Source organism: Mercenaria mercenaria, chromosome 4 (genome assembly GCF_021730395.1).
Source record: "Mercenaria mercenaria strain notata chromosome 4, MADL_Memer_1, whole genome shotgun sequence".
Classification (NCBI taxonomy): domain Eukaryota; kingdom Metazoa; phylum Mollusca; class Bivalvia; order Venerida; family Veneridae; genus Mercenaria; species Mercenaria mercenaria.
In genome coordinates, this window is record NC_069364.1 from 71,589,499 (window position 1) to 71,602,526 (window position 13,028).

General features: G+C 34.8%; 1 protein-coding gene across 1 annotated transcript in view; it reads right to left on the reverse strand.

Moving 5' to 3' along the window:
- LOC123552108 (sialin-like) overlaps window positions 1–8,376 on the reverse strand; it is a 78,170-nt gene extending 69,794 nt beyond the window's left edge. The window contains exon 1 of the mRNA XM_053541651.1: window positions 8,268–8,376. The gene's annotated coding sequence lies outside the window, so the exon portion shown is untranslated. The remainder of the gene's footprint in view (window positions 1–8,267) is intronic.
- Window positions 8,377–13,028: the final 4,652 nt, after the last annotated feature.

Consider the following 13,028-nt stretch of genomic DNA (forward strand, 5'->3'; position numbering starts at 1 on the left):
TTGAATTTCACAGACTTCTTATAACAAACAAAAACCATAGGAATGAAGTGTATAAATTATCTGCTTTTAAATCTTTCTTATTACAGTAATTCAATAAATAATGCGAACTATGTCCCAAATATTTCATTAGTTGTAAAACAAATGTTTATATTTAACAAAAGATTAATATTATTATTGTTGTTTTAAATTTTCACTATGCAACTGAGGAATAATACCAAATTGCGCTTGGTGCATATTTTGCGATTGTTACCATGGTAACAGAGACTTACAATAGTTTTAACAACATTCGGTAAATAAAAGTTTTATAAATATGTGTTGTCTTAATGGAAATATGAGAAAAACATAACTAGAAATATGTTTGATGTTGTTATAAAATTTTGAAAATTTTAGGTTATTGATTTATGTCTTATCCTTATTTCAAATTCAGTTGGTATTTCACATGGAATGCAAATGATTCATGTATGATATATGGAAGGACTCTTGACAGGTATTATTTTGATGAAAACATAAAGTCAATAATCAATATGATAGCTCGATTTCGGTTGCCCATGGCTAAAACCAAATTACTAATTGCACCTTTTTTGAGAAACCTAGTTTAATTATTCCGCCTCCATAGCTCAGTGGCTAGAGCGTCTGTCGTCTAATCCGGCGGTCGTGAGTTTCAGCCCTGGCGGAGACGGACATATATGTGCCTGCCATGTTGGGGTCAAAATTACCTCTTGGCAAATAAAGGGTAAGCCCGGCACGGCACGACGATTATGGAGCATAATTTGCTAGATTTTGTGTCCATGTCCAGTTTTGAGCATGTCTTGAAAATAGCGTTGTCATACAAACAAAATAGATTTTTCCTCATAACTGTGTTTGTGAAAATGGTAAAAAGTCAATTTACATTACTGATCAAAATTGATAGGTAAGACTAAGTCAAATTAAATGATATTTTATAGTTCCCATTTTATACTGAATGACCCTCATACACTATACTTGACATGTTTTTAGCTCATATTTCACTGTGTGACAAGGTGAGCGTTTGTGATCACCTTTTGTCTGTATATGTCGGGCTTATCAGTTTACATAGACTTGTATAAGCAAGACCTTTAAAATTCTTCTTCCTCAAAAATCACAAGGCCCAGGGCTTAGATATTTTGCATGTAGCATGACCTAGTGAAACTCTCTATAAATTGCCCAATTCATGACCCTGGGGCCCAAATGGCTCAGCCCTGGGGCTTATCACGTTTACTTAGAGTTATATAGTAAAACTTCTAAAAATCTTCTTCTCAAGTGCCTCAAGACCCAGAGTTTGGATATTTTGACAACATTCGGTAAATAACCCTGCCCTGGGGCTTATCAGTTTCACATAGAGTTCATTTTTTTCGAAATGATTTCATGACTATATATTTGTCATTGTGAACATTGACTCATGTTGGATTAAATACCCATTGCCGCCCCACCGTCATATTAATACACTATTAGATGCTTAGGGACGAAATAGTGTGTGACGGGCATCTCTGATGATGTCAATGGTAGAATATGTGTCTTGTCTATCAGATTGAGTCAGGCTCTTTGACTGAACTCAGTATTCCATTTTATATAGTAAAACCATTAAAAATCTTCTCAAGTACCACAAGACCCAGAGCTTAGATATTTTGCATGAAGCATTGGCAAGTATATCTCTTTCAAAATTGTTCAAATCATGGCATATTGGGTCATATAGGATCTGCCTTGGGGCTTATCAGTTTCACATAGAGTAATATATTAAAACCTATAAAAATCTTCTTATTTTCCTTTAGGAACAGAGCATAGATATTTTGTATATAGCATGGCCTAGTGGAGCTCTCTTAAAATTGTCCAAATCATGTCCTCTGATGTCATAATTACCCCCCGCTTGTGCTAATGAGCTTACATAGTCTTACAGGAAAAATCTTTTAAAATCTTCTCAAAAGAATTGTAATGACAAGAGTTAAGATATTTCACATGTAGCATTGGCAAGTGGGACTTTTTCAAAGTTGTTCAGATCCATACCCCTAGAGTCAAAATGGCTCCTACATAGTTTTATATAGAAAAACATGATATACATACATAGCAAAAATCTTTTTCAGAGCCACAAGGCTAAGAGCTTAAATATTTTGCATGTAAAATAAGCAAAATTTATAATGGAGTTCTTTCAAACTTGATTGAATCAGGACCCCTAGGGTCATATTAGCCCCATCCTGTGGATCATCAATATACTTCTAATCTTATACAATATAAGTTTAAAATTCTTCCACAAGACCCAGATTTAGCAGTTTCAAATTTTGAATTTTTACTAAGACTGTCATAACCCACAAGGTGCAGGTGAGCGATTCAGGACCATATGGCTCCTCTTGTTTATACTGATATCATAAACAATTACAGTGAATTCCATATAACTTTGCTTGTAAAAATAAAGAATATTCATTTGAAGGCTTCTGGTTTTGTATTTACACTTAACAAAATTCCTAATTGGTCAGTTTATATTGGGTTACTATTTTGTTAATAATGCATGTATTTACAAGAAATTTCACATACAGACATTTGAATAGGTACTGCAGCTAATTATTGATTTATTTTTGGCTGACTCACGGCTTGCGTAACCGAATTAGGCGTTTTGACCAATATTGCATATTTTGCACGTGCAGGGCATGCGCACCAATATGCACTTGTTAGTGAACATTTTTGGCATTACTGACGAAATTCCTACTAGAAAAACACATATCACTGTGAAATTGACACAAGAACAACGCGCCCGGGCTGTCGGAATTTTAAATCAAAACCCAAAATCGGTCACTTCAATGAATTGTCCTTGGGTTAAATTTTGCCAAAAGAGCGCGGATGGTAGATAACCTACGACTGAAGGTTCTTGTAAACGGAAATAAGGTTAAGAATGGAAATAACCATGAAAGTAACAGCTTAAGATAAATTATATCAAAATTCTTTTGAAATTGCAAAAATAATTACACACGTGTCGTAAATGTGTCCCGGCTAGCAACATTCCGACAGCTCGAGTGCGTTGCTTTTGTGTCAATTTCACCATGATATGTGTTTTTCTAGTAGGACACGTGCCTGTTTGTTCACATGTCCTGCACGTGCAAAATATGTAATGTCAGTCAAAACGCCTAATTCGGTTACTTTGGCTGTAAGTCGCCAAAAATAAATCAATAATTAGCTCCAGTACCTATTCAAATGTCGGTATGTGAAATTTCGTGCGAATACATGAATTATTATTAAAATAGTAATACAATATAAACTGACCAATTAGGAATTTTGTTGAGTGTATTTAACTTCAGTGTTTGCCTTGAATTTGTACCAAATTACACTTTTAGACATAATATAAAAGAAATTGGAGAATATATTTTTTCATACTTGTTGGCAACAACCAATTCCTGAAAACTGCATTTTAAAGTTGTGGAAGTTGACGAAATGTTGGCATGTGAACACATACGCTTAAAGCGGCTTAATAATGGTATTTGGAAAAAGGTAGGTCCCTGTGATATGCCAATCAAAACGCAAAATGCCATTCAAAAGATTGATTGTGATCACCTTTATAATCAACTAATGCCATCAGACAGACAATCAACATGCCATGTTGTATTAACTCGGTACTTGTGTATGTGTATGAAACGATACTGACTGTGTTTGGACTCAACAATTTTAGGACTGCTGTCTGAAAAATAAGACAATTTTTTGAAGTCCGTTTCATGAATCACTTGATACATAAAACACACAAAATAAATCAACCCTGAGAGTACCAAAAGGGTCATTTCGCAACAGGTTTTACTGTATTTTCTCTGGCTAGCCAGGGTAGCTAGAACCAATGGGCATCTCTGAAATTCTGGCTGTTCTGGCCAGCCAGAGTAGCCAGAGCAAATGAAATCCTGGTTACTCTGGCTACTCCGGCTGACCAGAGTAGTCAGAACATGTTAAAATCCTAGAAACTCTGGCTACTCTGGCTGAGTAGCCAGAACATGTTAAAATCCTAGAAACTCTGGCTACTCTGACTACTCTGGCTGCTCTGGCTAAGTTCATGCACATCTGATATATGCCTAATTTAAGGCATCTATTTTTTATTAAGTAGAAGCAAAAGTGTTTGTGTTAATTATAGTTCTTGGAAAAGTGTAAATTTAGTGTCTCTCTGACTTAGTCTGGAAGTGAAAGTGAAATTTTCAGCGCTTAGGACATGTAGTGTTTAAAAATGTGGAAATAAAGCATGTTCTGATTAATTCAAGGGGATGATTATTGTTTTTTACGCAGGTAGGAGTTTATTTTATTGTCAGTTTTATATATCAGAAAGTCAATAAACATTGTCTTAGTTGCACTCTTACCCCTACCTTGTGCCAAATTCACGGGACAGTATAAATCTTATATTCTATTCTATAGTCAATTATCAAGACATGTTTTAATGATGAACAATATAAGTTAGTACTGACTTAGGGTACAGGAGTGAAGGGAATTCATTCTAAGCTTCAGTAACTGACTATAAAGCTTCAAAGATCTTCTTTATTAGTCGTCATCTACATTTGTAAATATCTACATGTGTTGCCCACTTATAATAGACATTTGCGAATTAAGACGAAGTGGAGTGTGAACATCTAAGCCGATAGATTTTTCATGGGGGCCATCTCAACATTATTATATTATTTGCGGTGGGAAAATGCGCGTACGTTGATACGTCTGGCTTATTATGCCACTACTACGCGGTAGGCAGAGCCCCCATTGATCTTATAAAATTGTAGCCTTTTTTTTAAGAGAAAGTGCAAAATTGAATTTGAATTGCTGAAATTTGGCCACATTTTAATAACAATCCTGTCCCCACTTTCAAAAATCTGTAGCCAGTTCTTTGAATTTGTAGCATTTGGCTACATTGGCGAATGGCAGAGGAGTCCCTGGGTAGGGTATGTAAATTTGGCTCCGTCTGTTCGACCATCCGTCTGTCCGTCAGAGAAAAGTTTTGATACACTTATCTTAAAGTATTGAACAACTGTCGCAAAAAAGTATTGAACGACCGGCATAAAATTGTTTTGGAACGTTAGGAGTTGCGCACCTAAGATGTAAGTATAACTATTGCGGAAGCACTGTGTCGTCCGTCGTTCACAATTTCACGATTAACACCCTCGCGGTGGCAGTTTTAGTCCAATCGTAATGAAACGTAGTCAGAATGTTGTGGTGAGAAAATTTCGGCAGAGTTTAACACTTGGTCATTATATGTGACTAGGTCAAGTTATAGAAAATAAAACATTCTTAACACTTTAGAGGCAACATTTTCTGCTGGATCTTATGAAACTGAGTCAGAATATTTGCCTTTATGAAATGTAGGTTAACTTTGAAACGGGGTGAACATCTAGGTCATTAAGCCAAATAACAAAGCATGTAAACACCCTTGAGACTAAATTGTTTACCTGATGAACCACAGTCATAATATTTGCCTTTATTAATTCTAGGTCAAGTTTGAAACTTTGTCATCTAACGTTAAAAGGTATAATAGGACAGTAAATTAAATCGTAGGAAAACATTCTTTACTCTCTAGATGTCATATTTATATATGAAACTGGGGCAGAACATTTCTTTTTATAAATATAGGGACACTGATATCTAGGAGATAATATATAATAGAAATGATACTTAACACTCTTCCAACCTATTATCTATATCGTCCGTCATTTTGTTAAGACAAAGATTCTGACCAAGTCGCAATACTATTTGGTCGTTATTATTATCAAAGCGAAACTGTTTAAGTCAGACGACTAGCGATCACACTAGCTTAACTTGACTACTTTGTCTCAGATGCATGACTTGTAATTTTGAAGAACATTTCAATAACGTGTGATGATGTTAGACCAGAAACGTTTGGTAATATGTATAAAAAATTGTTCTCTGACTGACAGAAGGACGGACAGACAAAACTAAATCTATAATCCCCAAATCCATGATTTCCCCTATGCAAAATATTGGCATAACAATAAAATTCAGTGAATTTATATCCCTCGCTAATAAATTGTTTTGTGAATGAGGGGAGTATATTATGAAGTATATTTATTTCACGATAGACACAAGTTAAGTACAAAAGGACCGTCCAACGTTTTGTTGTTGTGCCCCCCCCCCTCCACCCATGAGTGGTGGGGGCATATAGATTTGCTCTTGTCCGTGCGTCCGTCCGTCCGTCCGTGCATCCGAAGTTCGTGACACGCTTAGCTCAAAAAGTATTTGATATAAATTAATGAAACCTTGCATGAGTCTTTATCTTGATATGAACTTGTGTACCTTCTATTTTTCGTCTGGCTCCGGCCCCTAATTTTAGAATTATGGCCCCTGAAATAGTCAAAATTGCACATTTTCACCTTGTGACACGCCTAGCTCAAAAAAGTATTTGACATAGATTCATGAAACCTTACATGAGTTTTAATCTTGATATGAACTTGCGCATCGTCTATTTTCCATCTGGGTCCGCCCCCTATTTCTAGAGTTATGGCCCCTGAAATAGTCATTTTCACCTTGTGACACGCCTAGCTCAAAAAGTATTTGATATAATTGATGAAACCTTGCATGAATCTTTATCATGATATGAACTTGCGCACCTCCTATTTTTCATCTGGGTCCGCCCCCTATTTCAAGAGTTATGGCCCCTGAAATAATAAAAAAATGCACATTTTCACCTAATTATGTGCCTCACTCAAAAAGTATTTAATGTAAATTCATGAAACCTTGCTTGAGTCTTTATCATAATGTGACCTTGCACACTTGGCGTTCTTCTTGAGAATTTTAGCGTTTATTACAGAGTTATGGCCCTTGAAATAGCCAAAATAGTGGATTTTTTGTTTGTGATGCTCATAGCTCAAAAAGTGTATGGTATAGAATAATGAATCCATTTCATAATTTTTTTTGGAGGCTATACACCATTAAGACTGCAAACATTTGAATGATTTCCCCTTATTTGTGACAAATGTACCAGTTGGGGCACACCCTGTGTCCTACAGACACATTCTAGTTTCCTATTATTTTTACAAAATGAAGGGGAAAAACTCCGTAGTGATCTATAAGTTTCATGAGGATTTATCAATGGATAAAATGAATATTGTTTTGTGCGAATTACTGAATTTTTAAAACAATTAATGGACAATATTTCTGCAGTTACTGAAGAGATTCTGATGAAGGTACGCATGCATCAGCGCCCTGTAGTGATCTATATTGAAGTTAAATTTCATGAAGTCGCATTGTTATGTTGGACGTTATGGAATGTAAAATAATCAAAGGGCAATAACTCTGGTTATTGAAGAAATCCTGACAAAATTACGTGTGTACCACAGCCTTATAATGATCTATATAAAATTGTGTGTAAAGTTTCATGAAGATCCATGAATAGGTTATTTAGATACTGTCAGAAGTCCCTATGTTTTACCAAATCTTAATCAAGGTAAATAGTCTGCTTTTGCTGCATAAAGGGGGATTCGTGTGAGCAAACATCATGTTCTAATTAATAATTATTTGAGGTTTGGTGATTGTAGCTTAAGTACTTGTTTGAATTTTAACCAATTTCATTTATATACCAAATCAACGGGAAAACTCTGTTTTTACTGAGTAAAAAGGGATAATTCTATGTATGAGCAAAGGCCATTTGCTAATTAATAATTATGCGAAGTTTCGTGATTCTAGCTGAAATACTTGTTTACTTATAAGGATTTTCATTTTTTTATCGCAAGCAAATTAAGGGAAAATACCTGTTTTTACTGGGTCAAGGAGGATTATATTGTTTGTGAGAAAATATCATGTGCTTATTAATACTTTAAACTTTAAATGAAGTTTAGAAGTTCTAGCTGAAATAATTTTTTAATTATAGCATTTTCTTTCATACAAAAACTCTGTTTTTCTTGGTCAAGGAGAATAATTCTACGAATGAGCATAGGTCGTGTGTTTCTTTATAATTGTTTGAGGTCTGGTGCTTCTATCTGAAACACATTTTGGATAATTTTTGGATCATACGCATTTTCAATTTCTGACAGACGGACGCACAGACGCACGGACAAACGAACATCCGGATGGACAACGTTAAAACAATATCCCTTCTCATTCGGCAGGGGATGATAAGACACACCTTATCGTTATTATGGGCATGTATTTTCGTCTGCTCATAATATGATTTAAATGTTGAGATGTCCCCCTTAAAATATCGATCGTCCTAGGTGTCCACAGTCCACTTCGTCTTAATTCGCAAATGTCTAACAATAAATGTCAAGTAAATTTCAAAAACAAGTGCATACCTTTCAGTTCCAGATACATTGAATAACAGCCTGAGTTTACATTATGCTATATCCGTGATGTATTCTCTCTTACTATAGTGTCTGTTCATTTTTTGTGTTGTGTTATCTGTTATACTCTGCTATGTTGCATATCTTACATGTTGCAGTAAGGTTGCATTAATACAATTATTGCTTCAGTGTTTGAACGAAAACTTTTCATCATTATATCATTATTGAAATAATCAGCCTACACTTGTTTCAACATATAAGGCTATCTGGAATGATTAAAGCGCATCGAAAAAATATATAATGGCCACCTACTATATAAAAATATATTATTTTTACATTGTTTACTATATTGTGTAAATGTAGAAAAGTTAAACTAACAATGAATGCAGGATTAGTATTTTTCACGAATGTAAATTATGGGCATGTATTTTCGTCTGCTCATAATATGATTTAAATGTTGAGATGTTGGGTAGCACACTGAGGCTAGTCAAAAATGTTCATTTCTGTCTTCCTTAAATTCAACGGATATTTAAACTTTAGACTTAAGCCCTTATTATCAACATGGTATTATAACTAAACTGCATGTGATTCTATTTTCTAATTACATGTAACAATGACTGGTTTTAAACCCGTGTTCCATACTAATTTTGCATACATAATCAGCGTTTTGTACTATCGTTGAATTCTTCAATTGTATAAAATGATTTATTTGCGTGATATGGTCTACTTAGTGACTAAATTACACATATGATAGCGTTATGACGTCCGAATGAATGAATTAAATGAGACGATGAATCCAGCTATACTGTCCCTGAATTCAAGTGCATAACATTCTTAGTTCTTACAATATACAGAGCAAGTAGATGGATTCCCAATCACGATCATTTGAATGGCAAGGACTTCTCAACATCTCACAATGTGGAACTTGTGTTGGGTAGGGTATAATTAACAGGCATTTGGTCTATTTATGTGAATGCACACACCTCCAGACTTCCGAAAACACGAAGTTTGTGTCTCAGAGAAAAAGGTAGACAGATTGTAAATTCTATAATTCTTCCGTGATAATTGACAAGGGTCGCAAGCCGTTGGTGTTTTAAAATTTTATATATTATAGATATGCCAACAACTTCCTTTTTTTCCTCACGTGGAAAAAGTCGATGTATTAATGATATTATCTACAATATACTTGCATTTAATGTCAGTAAAAGCTTCGTTTTACTCTTCCTCAAATTTACCTGCAGAATATTCCATAGCGAATGTAATAGGAATGTCATTTTTATACAGCAACGTATAAAACTTCCGTTAACGAAGACATTGGCAGGATAAATTTACTTGTAAATTGAAAGATTCCGCCGATGGAGACGGATATAAAAATGTTAACTTTCGATTTCAGTGACACAACCATCATCATTCGGATATGTCCGTAACATTTCCGTAAGAATTCGGAAACTACGCTAAAGGAAATGGCTTATTGTACGGTCCCTTATGAATAGTGAAATAACCCGCAGGTAGCTATTCGTACGGCAGTTTTGTATTACATTGTACTGAAGTCATTCAACTGATTTTCTTTACTTTTCTTTAATTTTCAGTCGCACATAAACAGGAAGTGATTTGAAATATAGAAAAAGGCTAATTTTATGTCTATGTGCAATATTGTTGTCATCGTATAATATATATGCAATAAAACAATGATTGTAAGTATAAATAATAAAAATGTCATCTATAGAAGTTCACATCATGGTTTGAATATCATGTAATATGCTTACTTTTTCCTTCATATTTCGGTTGATAAGTCTGGAACTAATTATTGACAATACTCAGAGAGTTTCTGTATGTATGTCTGTCTGTCTATCTATCTATATCTGTATCTTATGTATTATCTTACTTCATTATTCATGCGCGAGAGCCGTATTCACTATCCATATATCATTACAGTATATCTGTATCTTATCAATCAAACCGAGTCTGCAATTTTCACTGTTTGCCTTGATCTCGGTGCTTCCGAGGGATCTACTTCAAAACAAACAACAGGAAAGTAAAAGAAACCACACCTATATCCGCCCACAGCTTAAATACTGCTCTTCTATAAAATGGCACTAAAATTGACATGTCTTCATTTGGTACTGGCAGTGTTCCACAAGACTGGAGGACGGCTATCGTTGTCCCAGTAAAAAGGGCCCACGAAGCAAAGCCAGCAATTACAGGCCTATTCTCTTACTTGCATTGCTTCCAACTGATGGAGCATATTTTAGTATCAAATATTATAAATCATCTAGATATTACAATTTGCTTAATTCCTTCCAACATGGCTTCCACTCAAATTACAGTTGTGAATCTCAGTTAACTGATTTGTGAATCTCAGTTAACTGATTTTTGTCAAGACATTTTTGATAACCTTGAAGCTGGTAAATAGACAGACCCAATAGTAATGGCTTTTAGCAAAGCGCTTGACAAAGTCGACCACAACCTTTTGGTCTACAAGCTTTTTTTATTAAATATAGACAGAAAAAATCCACGTGGATTAAATCTTTCATTAAAAAACGAACACATAAGGTCACCAGTCAGATATACTACCTCTGTTGTCAGGGGTACCCCGAGGGTATGTCCTTAGGCCTGCCTTTTCCTAACATATCAGTGACCTGCCAGACTCACTTAAAAGCAGCGTAAGACTCTTTGCTGATGATACAGTAGTTTATCTCACAATAAATATCATGCATGTTTGTGAGACTCTCCAGCAGGACCTCCATAAATTAGAACTTTGGGAAAGACCTAGTCCATGGAGTTTAATTCTGATAATGCGAAGTGGTAAGGATATCAAATAAAAAAGAAAAAAGCAAAAAAGCATTGCTTTTCCCTATAAGCTACATATCCATGAATTTAAAACTATTAAAATGCTAAATATTTAGGCGAACCATCAGTGAGGACTTCAGCTGGAAATCACTTACAAAATGTATCAAACAAGGCAAACAGGACCCTAAAATACATGAAAAGAAATGTTCAAACAAATATTGAATATGTAAATTAAAGAAACTCCGTATAAAACATATTTTCACCCATAATAATTGGAACATTGCTCAACTGTTCGGCATCCATGGCAAAACAAAATCTAACATATGAAATTGAAAGAGTACGGAGGGCTGCAGCCAGATATGTTCTAATCAACTATGACTGTAGATCAAGCATCATAGAAATTTTAACTGTACTTAAATGGCAAACGTTAGAAACAAGGAGAAATTTCAAATCCCTAATTATTTTATATAAAATCCATCATTCCATTGTTTTTGTAGATCACCAGTACCAGTTAGAATCTAGGGACCTTAACTTTCATATTCCCTCCTCTCGCACACATTATCACATGAACTCATTTTTTCCTAAAACCATTAGGCTCGGGAACAACCTACGACATCATGTAAAATCCAGTGCTACTATTAACGAGTTCAGTAGTGGCCTAGATTACTGATGTTCTAACCTGAAATTTATGATTTTATCATCTTTTAACTTTCAACTTGTAATATGGTAGTACTGAGTTTAATATTGGACACTAATTTGTGTTTTCAATTGCGGCTTAATCATCAAAGTGTCGACCAGACAGTCGCCTGCCAGTCATAGTCAGTTATTGACTGTGGGGGCTATCATGCAGATGTAGATGAACTGATTGTTAACGGGACCGTACAAAGACCCACGCTAAATCTATTTTAAGAAACACAACAACAACATGTCTAGCACATTCGTATCGCATTTTCTGGTAAACTGCCTTTACTTTTATTGAACAACAGGCGTAATTTGATAACATAAATATATTTTTTATAGAAATGGCAGAGAAAAGCAAAATATTTGTAAATGCCGTCTTTACACAAAATCCTATCACGGCCAATCAGCCATTGTTGTTTTCGACGTATTTAAATTTTCGTCACGTGACCCTGTCTTCGTTGATTTACGGAAATCGGCGAAGCCTGGCCGCGGGTCATTAAATATTTTATAATTTTATATCCATTCGTATCTCAACAATATTTGGCCATCCAAGTCAGACTAACGGGCGAATGTGTTCATTATACTGTTTTCTACAAATCTACAAAGTTATTTGCTTTCTTTTAACGGTGATTTGGAACAGGATTATAACTTTAAAGTATGTAAGAATCAAAAATTATTTTGACAATAGAAAATAATTAATATGGGACTTTCCGAAATGATATTGATCAAATTTAGGCTTGCCTATGCACATAATAAAGAACTCATTATTAAACGTCTACACTCTCCGAAGTTATTCCTCGGGACGGGTAACTTCCCATATGTTAACACTGTTAAAACACAGTAACACATTGACGTCACGTCGACCTACTATAATTGGCGCCATATATGCACCATGTAATAGTGCGTCTTTATTTCATCTACTTGTTGACGTAAAAGACATGTTAGAATCGAAATGATATTTAAGGACACGTTACGACTGAGATATCTTAGCATTATTGTGATACACAGTTGGTACTAAAATTTTGTGTCCAATCTTGTGCATATTAGATGAATCCAAACTATCTATGTGAAAATAAGGGATGTGTTTTGTCTGATTGCAGCCTTAATTAGTGACAGTTGATTGAAAGAATAGGAATTCTTATGTGATTTGGATGTAAGATAACAGTATGTTCTTTTCTTGTTTTAATTTATGAGTTAGTTTATACATAATCTATTTTAGGTTGATCACTCTTGACACCTCATTCCTGATGGAATCCATCGCCAAGAGGGTATAAGAGAAGAGAAGCCAGTTTCACTTAAACG